Here is an 18,744-nt window from a genome sequence, read left to right as displayed (position 1 = left end):
TTTTGGGATAAACAATCCCTTTAAATGTGTGTTTATGTATTTATTCATTTTTTTTCCAAAATGGAAAAATCAACCAGTTGGAAATGATACAGCTCTAATATTACTCCATAAATTCCTAAACACACTGCTGCTGAAAAATGATGATATATTACATTACTGTTTGGGTTGTAGTTTTCACCAAATCCTTACTGATGCTTTCATGAGTATTATTAATTTTTATTTATTCATTTATTTATTTATTGCAGTTTGTTTGGCATATTTGACACTTTTATTTATGTCACAAGAGCTTTGCAAATACATTTTAGTTTTTTATTAAACTAAATTTGAGTTTTAAAAAGGGATTTTAAAACTCAAATTTAGTTTAATAAAAATGTATGCATGTAAGATGTTTAGTGGCAACAAAGAAATTTACATCCCAAAGTATTTAGAATATGTTTTTGAGAGACAGAGAGTTTGTGCATCATCTCAATGTTCTTTTTGAGTCATCAGTCCTATAAATGTTTAAGTGCAGGAGGGAAGGTCCTGTTGACATTTAAGCAGGCAGGCCAGGAGGCAATCTGCACGTACACACACACACACACACACACTACTGAACTCTTCACTCCACAGTGTAAATACAAGCGCCCTCATATCCCCCTCGATAGAGTTTACAGGAAAGACAGCACCAGTAGAGAAGTGTCCAAACAACCTGAGTTATCACCCTGCGGCCACTTGCAGAGTGCGAGGAGACGCTAAGCAAACACGGCCAAAAATAAAAGACAAAGGAATAAATCTAGCATTGTGAACCTTCAAGGAAGGAGAAAGGAGAAGGAACGAGTGATTTATTGACATATTGGTATAGAATTTACAGATAGAGCAAAGTGAGAATGTTCAGGGTGTTTCCCCCGTTTAACCCCGACTGCTGAAAGTGATTCTCCATGTCCTGTACAACTACAAACAAAAGAGATCAGGACCCGCTCTCACGTCACCAGAGCCATGCCAGACACAGATAACACAGACGTCATCCCGAGTGTGTGTGTGTGTGTGTGTGCTTTAAGTGCAGTAATGGAGGCTGAGGGGGGACAGTGTTATGTGGTGCAGCTTGGCAGGTCTGAGGTTGAATGGTGTCACAGTGATGTAATAATAGTTACCGAGTGATGAAAGAAGTTTGCATCTCATTTTCTACATCGAGCTAAAGGAAGAGAGAGACAAGGTGAGTTCGCTTTGGCGATAGGTTGAGAGCGGGAGGTGTATATGAGTGTTGAGAGAGCAAGGGAAAAGAGGAAAGAGAGAGAGAGAGAGAAAAAAAAGAGTGAGCCAAAAGCTCAAGATTTGACGTGGGCGTTTTTCTGACAGCTATAATTCTCCAGCATACAGAATTTCATCAACACGAGTTGTGTTAAAGCTCAGCCCGAGGGCCTCAGCCCTTTCAAGTCCCCCGCACTGACAGGTAGATTTATTAGTCCTGAAATTTGTACGGATCACACGTCACTCATGGCAAACTGTCAGAGTGTCAGAGCAATGGGTCCCTCCAGGGCCCGGCGCCATCACGCTCTGCTTTAGCAGCGACTCTCTCTCTCTCTCACACACACACACACAGGCCAGAGCGCGGCCCTCAGAGAAGTTAGCACTTCACGTTCACATACAAATACACCATTTATTTAATTGCTACATACGATGTGATTTTTCTTACAAAGTTTGGGATCAGCTGCAGTCATTTCTGATTGCTTCCAGGCTGTTTGTGCTCACTGTAAATGTTTTGATCCTAATGGTAAATTAGACGTAATTATAAATAATCCTGTGAAATTTGTGGTCTGCGAGAGATGGAGGAGGATTATTAGGTACAGGGTGATGAGCGATGGAGGAAAAGAGATGATGGAAACGAGAGGAAAGTGCCTGTGAACTGCAGGATGTGCAGTGTAGCAAGGAAATTTACTCTGGACCTCATAAGCAGGTCACACATTAGAGCCGAAAGAGCCTGACTTAACATACAATGAGTAAGGGGGAGAGAATGAAAGAGAGAGAGAGAGAAACTTCCTTCACCCGAACATCTGGTTCCTATATTTCAGAGTTAATTAGTCATATTGGGGTTGTCTGAAGATAAATTTATCATTGAGAAAAAACACAAACAATTTGAAAAATGAAAGGAAGTGTGGTGACATATGGCTGACGTTAAAATAAATCATTTCAGTGTGATTAAAAACTTACAGAGCTGATGATAGAGTGAGTGAGAGAGAGCGAGACATTATTGGATTTATGGCCCCTCCATCTCAAGTAAAGCCCCATCTGTATTTCTTAATTATTGGTTCTGCTTTCTTTCTTCTTTTGGCTCTTTTTCCTCTCCACTCTTTTTCCAGCTTTCCATACGTATCCGTTTGTGTTGATTTACAGTGTCGTTTTTTGCAAGTTGACATGGCTCATTCATGTAGAAATAGTTTTCGGTGACTAGATTGCACATTATAGTTTTAACAGCCTTATTGGGAACAACAGTTGGTCATTATAGTGGCATTACTGTAAGAGTAAAACATTGGTTTGTTTCAGTAATTTCAGTTTTAACTCTGTTTGTCATTCAAAGGCTGATGACAAACCAAATGCGATGTTAATTTGTGTCTTAAGGGGCCTGTGAGATGGACGGAGTGAGGAAAGAGATGAAGGGAGGAGAGAATATGTGTCAGACTGTCTGTTAAGGGAAGAGGCATAATTACACTCTCAGCAGTGAAGCAAACACACACACACACACACACACACACTCACACACTCTCTGACAGTTTCATTAAAATCTGTCTTCAGCCCTCTTCTCTAGGAAACTGAGGGCTGAGATCCAGCGGAAGAGAGAGAGAGAGAGAGAGAGAGAGAGAGAGAGCAAGCAGAAAATGAAAGCTGTTAAGGTTTCATTTCTCTCCATCATGCCTATGTGCAATATGTTGTTGTCATCCATCCATTAAAGATTACTACAAATATAACTTCTTAGCATTGTTTTATTTTACCGTTTACATCTCATTGCACTGGCATAACATCAGTACTCGAGCGAGCAGCAACAGGTTCAATGAAAAAGTTGACTCAAGTCAAAATAAAAGTCCTGTCTTTTCACACATGTGCACAATGAACTCTTGCACATTTTCTAACATAAAATAAAAAATAATAGAAAGCAACATAATATAACATAAAGCATGAGAACATAACAAAAGCAGAAAGAAAATATTTTTTTCATTATTTAGAACAGAAACACCAAACGTATGCAGATTGTCTGCAGGATAGTCCACTACAAAACAATCTGTCCGTACAATGGAAGTCAATGGGAACTGAAACAGTTCACCAACATTCTTCAAAATACTTCTTTTGTGTTCCACAGAAGGAAGTAAATCATTGACTTTATATGAGGGTGACTAAATGATGATAGAGTTTCCTTTTTGGATTAAGTATCTGTTTAATGTGATGTAAAGACTGACTTGTAGAGAAGATCAGAAGGCCTACTTCAGGAAATACTTTGGAAGTCACTCTCTATATAAACCTTAATTCTTGACTACAAAAAAGGGGAAAAAAGACAACATGCCCCAATAGGCCTTGGGCCATGAAACATTGTCATTTTATTTTATTTACTCCTGTTAATATAAATATATATCAAAATTGCAATTTGAGTTATTATGGGAATGGGTATGTTCACGTGTCAAATTCAAAAGTTTTAATTTTGAGAATTTTACTTTGTGACAACTTGTTTCTGTCTCTTCTATGTATGAAGTAAGCTTTTTTTTTTTTTTTTTTTTTTTTTTTTTTTAAAGAACTTTATTAAAACCTTTTCTAAAATCGAAAGGAAGTGTTGGATATCGAGTAGTTTTTCTGAGCCTTGACATACAGTACAGTGTATAAATAGTTGACATCCAGTGGGTAGCTTTTAAATGTGAGTTTTAAATCTGATCTGCAGCAGTGACTAATCATGATAAATATTGCTATTAGTGCCAAAATCTGGCCATCGTATCAAAGGAATTCTTGTCTTTTGCTTTCATCACATTTCTCATAAACTTGCAGTGATATTCTTGATAAGCAAATGTTTTGAGTTTCTGTGGTTGTGTTGTCAAGCTGCCACAGTGAAATGCCCCATGGGTAAAGAGTGTGTGTTTGATATGATCGTGTTTGACATCGCAGTGTGACACTCTGCACATTAGTTTGACAAAGCCAGACACTTTAGCAATTCTGTGACACTTGAGTTTGTATGTTTACTGTCTATTTCTCCAGGAGACTGTTTGAGGGTTCAGAATGAATGTAAGTGTTTTTATGAAGCAGACCATTAATAATAGGATAATACGAACAGATAAGAGAAAACTGTCTCGTAAACAGAACTGTTGTCTCGACTGGCGTCAGAGCAATTATATTAGATTGATGCTGCAGGGATTGTAGCTAATTTATAGTGTTACAGTAAGAGTGGGTGTGACAGAGAACTCACTATTCTTCAGAGAAACCAGCTTTTTTAGGTCAAGTCTTTACATATTTCATACACATTCGAACACATGTGCAAACACACATACTTCTCCACGAAGAGGTTCAGACAGGTTTAGCTTTTCTAGAGAAAGCATTAGAAATATTGTCCTAACAACCAGAGGAAAACCTGCCCACACACACATATTTTAATATAAAGTATATTAACATGTATTCAGCTTGTGTGAAACACACCTGTACTTGTCATTTACTTGTCACTGGTCATTTATATACAGCCGTCTTAAAGGGACAGCAGCAAAGCCAGCCTGTGTAACTTTAAGAGTCAGAGAGAGGTTACATATATAGAAAAATGGTTATATAAAACTAAAATATGACACTTTTTCCCATTTTATTCATTTAGCATGCACTTAGCATACAAAGTTACTTACAAATGAAGAAAAATACAAGTAGTTTATCATCCAGAAGCCAACCGTATTAGCAGCAGCACAATACAAGAGTAAACCACAAGTTTTGCTGCCATAGAAAAACTGAATTATATTATAAGGACACTTCAGGTAGAAATGAAAATGCTGAAAAAAATGTAGAATATGGGCCCTTTTAGTAACTAGCAACAGAGGATTAAACTCTCAGTCTTGTGAAAAATCTGTGTGGTTGTCTGATTGATTTTCTTTTAAGTCATCAGAACCCAATAGCTCTTAAGGTCTTTGCACACTGAGTCCAAAATTCCTGCATGCATTTTCCCTTTTTTGCCGTATTTTTAACATTTCCTGTTAAAATGCATGCTACGGATGCGAAAACGCAGAAAATCGAACCTTATCTGAATTTTTTTTATGATGGGCGAAAGTTTCGGAGGAAGTGTGCAAACATGATTGACAACAATGTGAGGTCGTATTTATTTTCTTACCGTTCAAAATTCTCTGCAAAGAGAGTGCAAAGACCTTTATTGTTAGACGGTCTTTAGAGTAGACAAACTTGAGACTCCATTCTTCTCTCTGAGGGAATCCAGCTTGAAATATTAGACCTTCACCTGTTTTTTTTCTCTGTTCTTTTTGTCTTCTGCTCTCTCCTCCCATCTCTGCTGAAGGATAATTTACTGCACCTTCAGCTGTTGGAATGTATTTGTAGTTGTGTATAATGGAGGTCATCTATCCTGCCTGTTAGCAGCGGGAAACTCTTTTCTGACCGCAGCAGGGAGAGAGCTATGTGACGTTCAGATTGCTCAGATCAGGGGAACTGTTTCTGTGGCCAAAAAAAGTTTGTGTGTGTGTGTGTTTTGGAGACCGGTGGGACCTCGTGGGTGTCAGAGTTTGAAAGACTGATTTCTGAATGAGTGCACCTCCAACTTTACATGACCTTTACACTACAAAGATTCAGTGTTACTTCTTTTATTTGAATGCTTAGTTGGTACCCATATGTTCAACATGCTCTAACATAAAGGCAAACTACATAATACAAAAGTACAGCTGCAACTACAACAAATCCATCATATTTTTTTCAACTGAATTTTGATTTGATATCAGTTTTCACACTATATTTCCTCTGAATTGAGCCATTGATGAGTCACAGGTCAAATCCCAGACTGTGAAGCCCATCTGTTTTGACAAAATATACAGCCACTGCGTTTTGCCTTTGAATGGCAGTAAACTCCTACACATTTCAAATCCAACATGGCTGCTCACAGTGTCTGTTACTCATTAGGAATGTCAGCTCAACCTTTGTCAGTATTGCTTACAAATTAATTTAAATAATTGTAAATAATTAACTCTTTCTGTTGCTTGTAGTATCACTCTGTCTTTCCTTGTACAGCATATAGGGGAAATAAAGTGCATGAAACAGATCATGTGCTTTGTGTTGCAGTGTATAGTGCAAGTCAGTATATTCTGAGCAACTACAGGTGGATTACTAAGATGTGGCAGTAGTTTAACAACCACTGAACCACTGTTTTCTCATTCTACAGACCTCTTGATCTACAGTAGCTTAAATGCTTGAAATTAGCTTTTTAGACAAATATAAGTTTGGCTAGTTAGCATAGCTGGTCACTGGACACTGTAACTACAACATCTGACTGCAAAAATAAATGCTATTTAAAAAATATCTTTGTATTCTGGCAGTTATTAATGCATTCATTTAAAAGCAACAACAAAATCATTTAAATTGCAAGTTTTCAATTATATTATGTAAATAATTTAATATTTTGTGTCAGATTTGGACACTCAGTTTTTTATTTTATTTTATTTTTTTGTTACAGTGTCAATACTACAAGTATAGGAATAAGTAATATACCAAGAAGTGTATTATTATTAAGTGTAAGTTACCTGCACCAAAATATCCCATTTATTTGTCAGCAACAGTCCACCAGATGATGTAAAATTTCAGGGCCTTTTTCAAGAATTTACATTGTACTTCCACATTTTTGTATTTGGAGCTCAGTGCATTATGGGTTTTGAAGTTTTCCTACCCTTTTTTTTTTGCCACAGCACGTTTCTCTGTTTTCTCTAGTTATGTAGTCTTAAACTGCCAAAATTGATTAAAACCCCATTTTGCCAGTGGTGAAATATCTTTTTAAAAGTGAGGTCTTTCTAAGAGACTAAGTGATTTAACTTATATATATATATATATATATATATATATATATATATATATATATATGATTGTTCTGCATAATTCACATACTTCCATTTATGTTATATCATAGATGAATGAATTCACTATTATTCTAAAATGTGGGGAAAAAAATTATGTTAAGTAATAATAAATTATGAGTAGTTGTTGATGAGATACATGTTTTTTACTTCTCTATTTTATTTTATAAATCTTTTTGGTTGGGGAAACAAAATGCCAGAGACTAACGGCTTTGAAAGATTCCAGTGCTGTGAAAAGTCAGCCCAAAGAAAGTGTGTCATTTATCATGGGAGAGAGAGTGAGTGAGAGAGAGAGACAGAGGATAAACAAAACATTCACAGTGGACGACTCTTCCCATACATGGCCAAGGCTTCTGAAACACCTGTTAGTGCAACATTAGTCCATCCAGCACCTGCACCCCCTCAGTCACTCCCTGTGGAGGAGAAGACGAGCTGATGTACACACTGAACAATAAACACCACACAACCCCTTTTAAGGACATGTTCTTTGCTTATCTGTCTTGTTTCTAAAGTGCATAATTAACAATCAAATTTTCAGTGGGTTACACTGGGTCTAAGTTTAAACAGTTTTTTCCTAGTTCAAGTCAATGTGAAAACCTGTCCTAGCCCTGTTTTATTTCTATAATGAGATGCATTTTCAATGAGAAAAAAAAATGTAGGGCAGGATTTTATTTCATTGGAAATGGATTGGATTCCTTGAATTGTGAAGTTATATATATATAGCTTATATCTCATTATAAGTCTGTTTTAAGCTCTGTCAACCGTTCTGCTTTTTTGCATGAGTAAAATTTAGATCATACACGGCCTCCTTCCCCCTTTCTGTAAGGCCGGTGTAGGGGGTAGGATTAACGAGTGATTAATTGATGTCATGGATGCGGATAGACAGTAAAAAGCACTGGGGTCCTGGAGGCTGTGTCAGTGTGACTCATTAATGGCCTTGCTGGCCTGGCCTGAGCTCTGTGTTACATTAGAGCTGGTGACTGAGTGAGAGAGAGAGAATGACAAAACTAATTACAGTGATGTAGTGGCTTTGTTGTACTATGCTGCACATAGCTGCTGAGTGTTGCAGCCACTCACACGTGTGCGTGCACAGACACACATGAACCAAAAAACGTCAGTATATTTTATTCACATTAACCAGACTTTTGAAAACAGCACACTTTAAACGTAATGCAGATGGCTTGGCTATACAATCGCAGGCTGTGATGACACTGATGTTATATCTTTCTTTTAGGTCCAGGTGTTCGATCCGTCTTAGGGTACAGCAGGATCTTTGCACTCAGACATGGCCTATTCATTAGGCAACAATCAGACGATACGATCTAGATCAGAGAAGAGAAAGAAACAGAAAGAATGAGAAAATTAATCAGGAATAGGTAAGACTTTCTCCACAGTGGTCTCATCAGCTGGAGAGTCTGGATCAGTGACTTAAGTAATGATTCGTAATGGTTCAAGTTTACTGAACATTGAGTCATCTAGGACTAGAAATTTATTAGAACTAAATAACATACAAATATATAATATTCACAGTTTGATATTTTATTACTCACATGTGTGTAATTGACACTTTTATTGACACAAAAACAGTTTCCAAAATTATGTCTCTGAAAAGTTAGCTAAATGGATTGTTTGGTATTGGAACAAATAAATAATAATAATGAATATTATTGCCCATATTTACAGGGATAGTCCACACAAAACTGAATAATATGTAATAATTTACTCACTCTCATGTTATCAACATAAAATAATACATTTTGAAGAGTGAGAAACCAAACAGTTGTTCATCCCCATTGACTTTCATAGTAGGAAAAAAAAATACAATGGAAGTCAATGGGGATCAGAAACAGTTTTGTTACTCACATTCTTCCAAATAAATTGTTTTGTTTTCAGCAGAAGAAAGAAACTCACAATTTTGGTGTAACATAAGAGTGAGTAAATGATGAAACAATATACATTTTTGGGTGAACTGTCTTTTTGAAGTATAGCAACAGATCTATTTTGTATTGTGACATACCTCTGAGTGAAACTGATTATCAGAAAGAATGTAAGGTGGAGACCTGATTCTGTCCATCGGTTGTAGATTGCACCTGAATTCAAGCTTGCAGGGCTTAAGTAGCCTTAATAATTGGAGAAGTCTGGCATCTATCAAAGAGAAGTATGTCATTTCACTGGAAAATACAAATATGACATTTTTATTTAAAAAAGAATAATAAAAATACATATGCATGCATGTATTGTTCACAATAAATTCATTTATATACATTTAGAAAATAGACTGACTTTCCATTTCATGCTGTTTTTAGTAAGTTAGTAATTATTCTATACCCCTAAACTGAGCATGCATAACATTGTAATGTAAATAAAACATTGTAGAGATATCTGGGTGAACTCTTTTAACTTGCCAAGCAATCACTGATTCTAGGCAGTCATTAGCAACACCCTAGCAATCACAGAGTAATGCCAAAGACTACAGAAATACAAAGACGGTTCCCTTCTATACTAATGAATGGGAAAACTGCAACACGCAATATGGTGGAATAATCCCACCATCTAAATTAAAAAGCCATGTGCTGATTGGTGAAGTCGCTGTGTTACTGCAGCAGTTGTTAGACGCACCAGCTCCCATAGAAATACACATGCGCATTGGCTGGTCCAGCCTGACAAATATGCTTTTTAATGCTATTTAAGCATATGATACTTTCTTAGGGTAGTTCATTTCAGATTTTGTTGGTGATTAGAAAAATGTAATTTATCTGTGCGTTCATAGGTGAATTTCGGGGATTTCAGGATTCCCCCATTCATTTAGATAGGACTTGGTCATGTACGAACTGTCCAGAGGCATTGCAATTATGGCCGCCAAGTGAACAGACTCATGGAAAAGGACTTTGGTAATGCTCTCCCATGCACTTACAATAAATGCAAATTGCTGCTCAGAACAACTTAGCAACTGCATAACAACACCCTAGAATTGTGCACATGCAAGAAAGCATTATTCATGTTCAAATCTTTGATTAAACAGACAATCATATACAGTTTGAAACTAGATCATGCCCTAAAACAATGGATGAATGAAAGACAAAAACAGACATCCTATGCTGAGGGGAGGTTGGCTGTGTTTCTGACCCACAGTACATCTCCAGTGAGTTTGGGGGAGAGATTCTGTCTCCGTTTTTAATGCGTCATGACATTGACTACTATGACTACAGCTACAGCCTGCAGAGAGACACTGTTAAAGAGTGCTACGATATAGAGGTCAGCATGTAGAGTGGCAAAGGGCAGACCTCAAGCAGTAGGCTAATCACAATGCCCATAGCCAAAGGCCAGCGTCACCAATAGCATTTAGCCTTTATGTCTCTGCTAACATTACACCTCTGTGGTCGCTCATCAACACAGTGTCACCTCTGACATTGTGAGGAATTTTTTCAAGCCCATTCTCCTGATGTTTGTGAGGCAGGAACAGCTGTGGACTTTAAATCGAGCATTGTTCTTCATTAGGTTAATAATACTGCCTCAAGAACTGTCATCAAAAATGATCACTGATGGTGTCACTCATTCCCTGTTATTTCTCTCTAATTAAAATATGTAGAAATGATTACTGCTGGGTAATCAGTGTATGTTTTAGCAGTGCTTTTAATCGTTCTTAAAACTGGCTTGTAAATATAAATGGCACACATTCATACAGTGTTATGAGATATGGATATCTATGTTTACACAGATGTTACTATGGATAATTGGTATTTTCAGGCATGATGGAAAATGGCATATTTTATTTTATGTTATAAAGAAATTATTATTGTTATGATAAATTATAATTCATTTTTTTTGTCAATCTTACAAATTAAAATATAACATGGCACTTTCAGTCATTTGTTATTTTGATATTAATCAAATATTTTTTTTTCATTTCCAGTCATAAAAGATTTATTTATAAGATCAAATCCAATTTGGAGTAAGCACTATCTGTTTTACAATGTTATTTTAGAACTATGTAAGTGTTGCATGTACCATGTAAGAGCTGTATTCATAATATAGCCATTCCAGCCATTATCATCAGTATGCATTATTATAATCTATTGGTATTAAAGACGATATAAAAGTGGAAACAGCGCTGAATCTTTCTGTGCTATTATCTGCTCAAGACTGTTACATGTTTCACAACCCTGCTAACATTTCATCCCTTTTAAAAGGCCTTTAGTGAGCATCTGAGCACATTAATACAATTAATCCCAGTGTAAGGGGACATGTGGGCACTCATGATCATTGAGCTTTGCTACATTAATAGTAAAACTAATTATTTCATGACAGTAGATGGCTAACGACCTGCAGCACACCCAGAGGACGGGCTCATGATAAATGGTCTCATTTCCCCTTATAAGGACGCAATCATTTAACACAAGGCAAGAATCTCTGCAAGCATTTAATCCTGTTTAATGGTTACGCGGAGAGAAAAAGTGAGAAGACGACGAGAAGTGAAAATAGATCTACATGAGAAATTGGGATTGTGTCTGCGTGTTTGTGACAGACAAGGAAAGAGGATAGTTGGAGGAGGGGGTAAAATCACAAATGAACTTAACAGTTAATCATAGAGGAGAAATGGTTGCTGGGTTTATGTCCTCCTAATTAGAAATAGCTCAGATCTATCCTCTCGCCGCAAGTGCCTTGTTAACGACTGTTTCACTAACGAGCTTAGCTCAGTGGCAGTTACGCAGATAAAAACTCTTTCTGATTGATCTGAGCAGCCTTCTGAAATTTGCTTCACTCCAGCGTATTGATTTAATTCTGTTGCTTGAAAAGCTTTAATTAATAATGATAATAAAAGTGTCCCAGCTCGTTAACATCAGCTGGTGTTTTTTTTTGCCATCCTCCTGCTCTCATCCTTTCTTCTTTTATCTGTGCTTGCTCTCTCTCTCTGTCTCTCTCCACTCTTTAAGGTCTGCTGGTGAGTTGTTTTCTCATGTTGTGTCTCTCAGGTTTACTCAATGGAGAGCTGCGTGGGTGACTACGAGAGGCCCTTTAGTTCTCTGGAAATGCGCAAGGGATAGCGAATTGTAGAAAGAAAAATCTATTTAGCTGCCTCAAATATTTGATCTGTTTCTACATCAGACAAGTTCTTGAGATACCTGTTGAAGCAGAAACCTCAGGACAACCGCTGAAAACACAACAAGACAAAAGTGTTTTTGTCAGCGAAAAGACAGAAATGTTAAGGTTTGACTTTTTTTGTGTTCCAATCAAAGTAAAGTGGTGAAATTAGCCACAAAATGCATCTGTTTTCATGCTGTTTGATATTATGCTTTGCTCTCTCAGAAAGAATGGAAAAAAATTATTCGCTCTCTGTAGTGTAGTGTTTATTTTAAAATATTTTTTATTAATAGTTTGAATTTGTCTTTTATTTTAATATTTATTTTAATTTCTTTAGTTTATATATATATATATATATATATATATATATATATATATATATATATATATATATATATATATATATATATATATATATATATATATATATATATATATATAAGGAACACTCCACTTTTTTAAAAATACACTCATTTTTCAACTCCCCAGAGTTAAACAGTTTTACTGTTTTTGAATCAATTTAGCCGATCTCCGGGTCTGGTGGTAGCACTTTAAGCTTAGCTTAGTAGATCATTGAATCTGATTAGACCGTTATCGTAATAATCAAGGACCTTTGCTGCTGTACTATGGGTGCAGCAGGCGTAGTGATATTACGCAGCCTGAAAATAGTCCCTAGCTAGTTTGTGTAGTTGCAGAAATAGCAGAGTTGCTGGGTATAATAATTATTCAGGCATTTTGTAATATCTCTGTGCTATCTGCATCCATTGTACAGCAGCAAAGTTCCTTGATTATTACTCCGGAGTGAGAGTATAGTTGCTAGCCATATCGTCTTAGAAAATCGCAACTTTTCATTTTCTGTCGACTTAGTTCACGATGTAACTACAGAAGTCAAATTTTAAATATGAAAAATATAAAAATTAGTTGGTCATTTTTGAGCGAGATGCTAACGGTCTAATCCAATTCAATGATCTATGCTAAGCTAAGCTAAAAGTGCTACCGCCAGATCCGGAGATCATCTGAATGGATTCAAAAACGGTAAAACTCAACTCTTCAACTCTAGGGGAGTTGGAAAATGAGACTTTTTTTTATTTATTTATTTTTTTTTTTAAGTGGAGTGTTCCTTCTAATGTTTGTTTGATTTCAAGTAACAAAAACTTTTTAAAATGGTTTTGGTTTTACTTTTGTTTTAGTTAACAATAAAAACCTTTTTTCTCGCTATATTTTTATTTCACAAAAGCTCTCTTCTTCCACACCTGTGCCCTCCCTCTTTTGCCTCTCGGCCCAGCGGGGGACAGCAGGCGGGGGGTACGTGGAGGTGTTGGGGGCTACTGATGAAGATGAAGCTGTCTGGCTGTGTCACAAGGGGCTGTTCCACCACATTCTGACTAAGGGAGGAGATGGAGAGAGAATGAAAGAGAGAATAAGAGAGACTGAGAAAGAGTGCCTAATCCATCACAGGAAGGGAGGACTGACACAACAAAAGACAGAGTGCGGAGCTAGGCTTTTTGGCGGCTAGGGCCGAGGCAACTTCGACAATATTTTTTGGCGCCTGTCAGGCTGTCTAATAAAGCAGAGCTGGAATATGAACTATCTCTCACTGCTGTAATACGCCTCATAAATCAGATTTAATTACGCGGTGTGGGGACAGGCAGTGGGAGCCCTGGCTGGATTTATGGGGCCTTGACTTGGCATCTTAACTACTTTGCGCTTTTAATATCATTACACTGTCATCTATTTTGCCTCCTGTCACAGAGCACGCCCAAACTCCCTATGTAACAGCACATTTTTTTTCTCACAGAGCCATCTTTTTTCTTCGCCCCTTCTTTTTTCACCCTGAGAAAAGTGTGTTGACACCACGTAGAAGGAGCCATTACGCCAGGCACATATGCCTACAGGTCAGCACGTTTCCAAAAGAGCGGCCCAAGATTTGTTCTTCGATCCGCTTGAGATTTCACTCATACTTTCCTCTTTCCTTCCTCGTGCTTTTTGCGTCATTGTCCTCCTTTCGGCACCCCTCCTTTCCTTTGCTGACCCCCGTTTCCTCTCTTTGCTTAATCTCCTTCGAGCCTTTCTCACCAGGCTGTTTGTCTTGCCCATTCTTCCTCATCCGCGGCGCAGGCCTTTTGACAGAACAATAAGAGAAGCAGAAGACAAAGAGGAAGGAAAAGAAGAAAGGGGGCATCAAAAATGAGCGTGGAGTGAAAGCAGAACCCTCTGCTATCCTCTTCGTTGTCTTACTAATGGCCCCTAGAGCGGCGTTCCACATAGCGCGCAGACGATCGTGACGTTAGCCGTCTTGTTAATGCTAGCCTCTAAATGCCTGCGCGAGCTCGGTGACAGTGACATATTAGTTTTGCAGCCCTGCGTAATCTGATATTTCAAAGCATGCTGCTGCACTAAAGATTTGATTAATGCTGTTCCATTTGGGCTCAGTAATTGGCCGAGACTAGAGCAGCGAGAGCGTTAGCTGGTGAGAGAGAGCCATATAGAGAGAGTGTTAATGAGAGAGAGGGTTAATTAAGCTTCTGGCATCATAGGGACAGTTACTGATGACTCCCTATAACAAACCGCCATTGCTAAGATGCACTTGCACACACATGTGTGTGCATGGTTTCGGTAAAAGCTGAGAGTTTAACCTCATCCTGACTCATGGGTGGGGAACTGGCTGCTTCAGGACAGCAGGCCTCTGTATTGTAGGCCTACAGACCCTAGTTTATTTTAAGGTACAAAATGCAGTAATTACAGTAACAACACATTAATTGCACCTTTTCAAGAAACTAGGCGAGTTACACTGAATTCATGCAACAGGGCCTGATAATTGTGCTCGTAACTGAAACAGAGTGACTTTAAATAAGGTGCTATCATGAACTAAGTCACTATTAGACATCGAGGCCGGGTGTTGTGGGAAACGACTGAAATATCAGATTTATCTGTGGCTCATTAAACCTGTTCAGTGCCCTATAAACTGCATGAGTGATTCAAACCTATGCCAGGGGCCTGGCTATTTTCAGCCTGTGCTTCACCAAGCCAAACCGCTCACTCCATCAGAGCAAACAGTCTGACCAATCAGAGCCAAGGTCATTGTTTATGCATGTGTGGAAGTATTTACACAGACCAATGGTGTAGTAAAGCTCAAACTGATGGAGGGACACTTAAAATGCTATTAGTCACCTTGTGATGTTAACAAATCTTGGAAATGAGCAAAACAGACTTAATACCATTTGCTTTATAACATCAGCAAGCAGTGGATGCACAAATATAGCTGTTGCATGAAAGCCCTTTAGGTCTATCTAAACCTTGTTCATTGTGTTGGTGGTGTAGTTTTATCTGGGTTATGTGAATCAGATGTGTTGCATTTATTCAGAAGCAGACAGCACCTTTCAATGTAAGCAGCATTTGTTTCATACATGGGGGAAAGAGGAAATGTTGGTGTCAGACACTTGGATTGTGATTTGGAGTGGTAAAACTTTACAGCAAAGGTTATGTCCACATTGTTAAAATGAACTAACAAAGAACAGCACTTTTACATCAATTATTAATCTTGCTTAAGGTTATATTGTACATATGCAATATATTTTTATATTACAAATAATGCATTAGCTGATGCATTAATGTGAACTGATAATTTGTAATGCACTGATTATTAATATTATGGTTGATAATAAAGTGATTATTATGTTCATGTTAAGGCCAATTTATTTTGTCAAATAAAACACTAAAACACTTTAGTAAATAAATAAATAAATAAAAAACACAAATAAATGTAATCAGTTGTTTTTAAAGATGCTGTAAGTAAATTTAGGCATCACATATTATATAATGTACAGTATAAAATACTGAGATAAAAAAAAAAAAAAAATACAGAAATGTAAATAAAAAGTGTTTAATCAATATGTAGTGGATACATACTACTAATTAAAAGTAGAATATTTATAAATTAACCAAGATTTAAAAATTTTGTTAAAATTGTTCATTCTTAGCTCATGATACTGAATACTTTATCAAATGTGTACAAATTTATTGTAAAGTGTTACCAATGGAGTAAACAAGTATCATTTGAACTTTTATTGACATTAATACTTCGAAATAAAAACAAATTGGTAGCCGGCAGCTGTATAGTATAATTATGACATGTGGGAAAAGAGAGACATTATGAGAGGGAGTGTCTGTATTGGTATTTATGGCCACATTATTCTGTCATGATATGTGTACACAAGCAGTGTTTATTGTTTGGTCGTATTGTGCGAGAAGGTAGAGAGAGCCATATTTCTTCTTCTCGGTCCAACAAGCATCCTCTTTGTGTCCCCCCTCCTGAAGACGAATTACAGAAAACAGAGGGGAATGGCATCTGTGGCTCTTCAGGGCTGTCTGAAGGAACAGGGGGAGGAGAGAGACGAGAGGAGAGATGGATGTGGCACGAAGGAGGCCAGGAGGGGAGGTGCAGTTGGTGCTGTATTGAATGTGCCCCGACCTCACTATAACCTCACCACCTCTCCCTGACCCTCACACACAAGACCTGCAGGAGAAAGGAGGGGAGGTCAAAAAGTTAGTCACTGACTTATGAAAGAAGGGGAGAAGAGAAGAAAAGAGATCCATCCCCCTTTCAGAAACATCTGGTGCACGTTCTTTCAGGCCGGCCGGGTTGAATAGAATTGGGCAGAGCTACTAGAGTAATTAGGCTTGGTGCAAAGGTTCTAGGCACGTTGTTCATCTAAAGAGCCTGCTCACGTTTTATATACACCTTGAGTAAGCTCTTTACGTTTGTCAAACCCACATGTTTTGGGAGGTATTGCTCTTCATTTGAGAGCCATTATGAGAATGAACTTTTGAGGAAATGTTTAATCATTAGAGTCAACATGCTTTTTTGTGTGTGTGTTTTAATGCACATTTCTGGTCTTGTTGCGAATTATTCAGTGGTGGATGTTTCAATGTTTATCTTTGTAATATAAAGAAAAATTTAGTGTAATTTTAATCAAATGTGCTGCCTATTTGAGTATGAGCACATAGATATTATGGCATTGTTTGAGCACACTCACAAGTTTGGCTTCATTTTGCGATGTAAACTACTGATCAAAAGTTTTAAGTAATTAAGTATTTTCTAATGTTTTTGAAAGAAGTTTCTTATGCTCACCAAGCCTGCATTAACTTGATCAAAATACATTAAAACTGTTAAAATTGTGAACTAATATTACAATTTAGAAGAACTGTTTCCCATTTTAATATATAAAAAATAAAAAGTAATTTATTCCTCTGATGGCAAAGCTGAATTTTCAGCAGTCATAGAGTCACTTGATCCTAAATCATTCTAATATGCTGATTTGGTGCTCAAGAAATATTTCTTAGAATTATCAGTGTTGAAAACAGTTTTTACTGCTTAATCATTTTGTGGAAACCAAATCAGCATATTAAAATGATAGAGAATCATGTGACACTAAAGACCGGAGCAATGGCTGCTTATAATTCAGATTTACCATCACAGGAAAAAAAAATTGATTTTAAATATATTAAAAAAGAAAATGAGTAAGAAAAAAGATAATAAAAAAAATAAATGAGCTTTAGTGTAACTTACTTTTCACAATTAAGTCCTGCCCCACACACACACACACACATATATGTATATATATATATATAATTTTTATTTATTTATTAATGTTTTTTTTTCTCATGTTTTTTTTTTGGTTTTGTTTTGTTTGTTTCCAGGGCTGGGCTTTTTAGGGCGAATGGATAGATAAATAGATAGATGGATGGATGGGAAATGGAAAGATGGAGAGAATGTGAGAGAAGATGTGTATAGATGAATTGTGCTCTGTGTGCAGCCAGTTGTGTGTGAGGGAACTTTCTGTAATTAAGTTTTACGATCTTCTTCTTGGTAAAAGACACATAAATCTTGTCCTCTCTCATCATGCAAAGATCGTCCCCTCCTCAATTTCCTGTCTCTGTGGACACTCACTTGATTTAATGGCGTTTGACAATTGCTCAGTAAAACAGTACATGGGGTATGCAGTTGAGATCCCAAAGGGCAGTGTGTGTGTGTGTGTGTGTGTGTGTGTGTGTCTCAGTCAGCATTCGTAAACGAACAGTTGTGCTGAACCGACATTAATTAATGTGTAATGTAGATCATAAAATGACCATTGACATCATTAAATGAAACTGCAAATTAATAGTTTTTTTTTGCACAGGTTTACCAAATACTCCCCTGATCTACCATTTGTTGGACCAACAGATAACCCCACCCCAACTTCACGCTATTGGTTAGGCCAGTGTTGTTTTGGACTGGTCAGGATGCTCAAATAAACACGGCCTCTGTGTTTACACATTTCATGCAAATCATCCTCCAAATCACTTACTTACAGTTGTCTGAACATATTAAACTTGAATATGAGAATGTGTTTCGACAATCTTTCCTCACCATTTTTCCTGATCCACTACAAATATTTCCTCGCAGTGCATGAAATAGTCTATTCTCATTAGTCTTTCAGAAGCCACATTATCTGCACAAGTCAAGCAATGAAATCTCCATGTCTTAATGTAGCTGTTATGACTGATCATGTTTATTGGATTGACTCAAGTGCTCTTGGGTTCTTCATCAGTTATCAGACATGAGAGC

General features: G+C 37.2%; 1 long non-coding RNA gene across 1 annotated transcript in view; it reads left to right on the top strand.

Moving 5' to 3' along the window:
* Positions 1-18,522, top strand: part of LOC128011249 (uncharacterized) — a 63,266-nt gene extending 44,744 nt beyond the window's left edge. The window contains exon 2 of the long non-coding RNA XR_008182513.1: positions 18,317-18,522. This is a non-coding gene — a long non-coding RNA (uncharacterized LOC128011249). The remainder of the gene's footprint in view (positions 1-18,316) is intronic.
* Positions 18,523-18,744: the final 222 nt, after the last annotated feature.

Source organism: Carassius gibelio, chromosome A5 (assembly GCF_023724105.1).
Source record: "Carassius gibelio isolate Cgi1373 ecotype wild population from Czech Republic chromosome A5, carGib1.2-hapl.c, whole genome shotgun sequence".
In the NCBI taxonomy this organism is placed as follows: Eukaryota; Metazoa; Chordata; class Actinopteri; order Cypriniformes; family Cyprinidae; genus Carassius; species Carassius gibelio.
The sequence above is the reverse complement of the archived record's forward strand: the minus strand, read 5'-3'. Positions and strand labels throughout refer to the sequence as shown.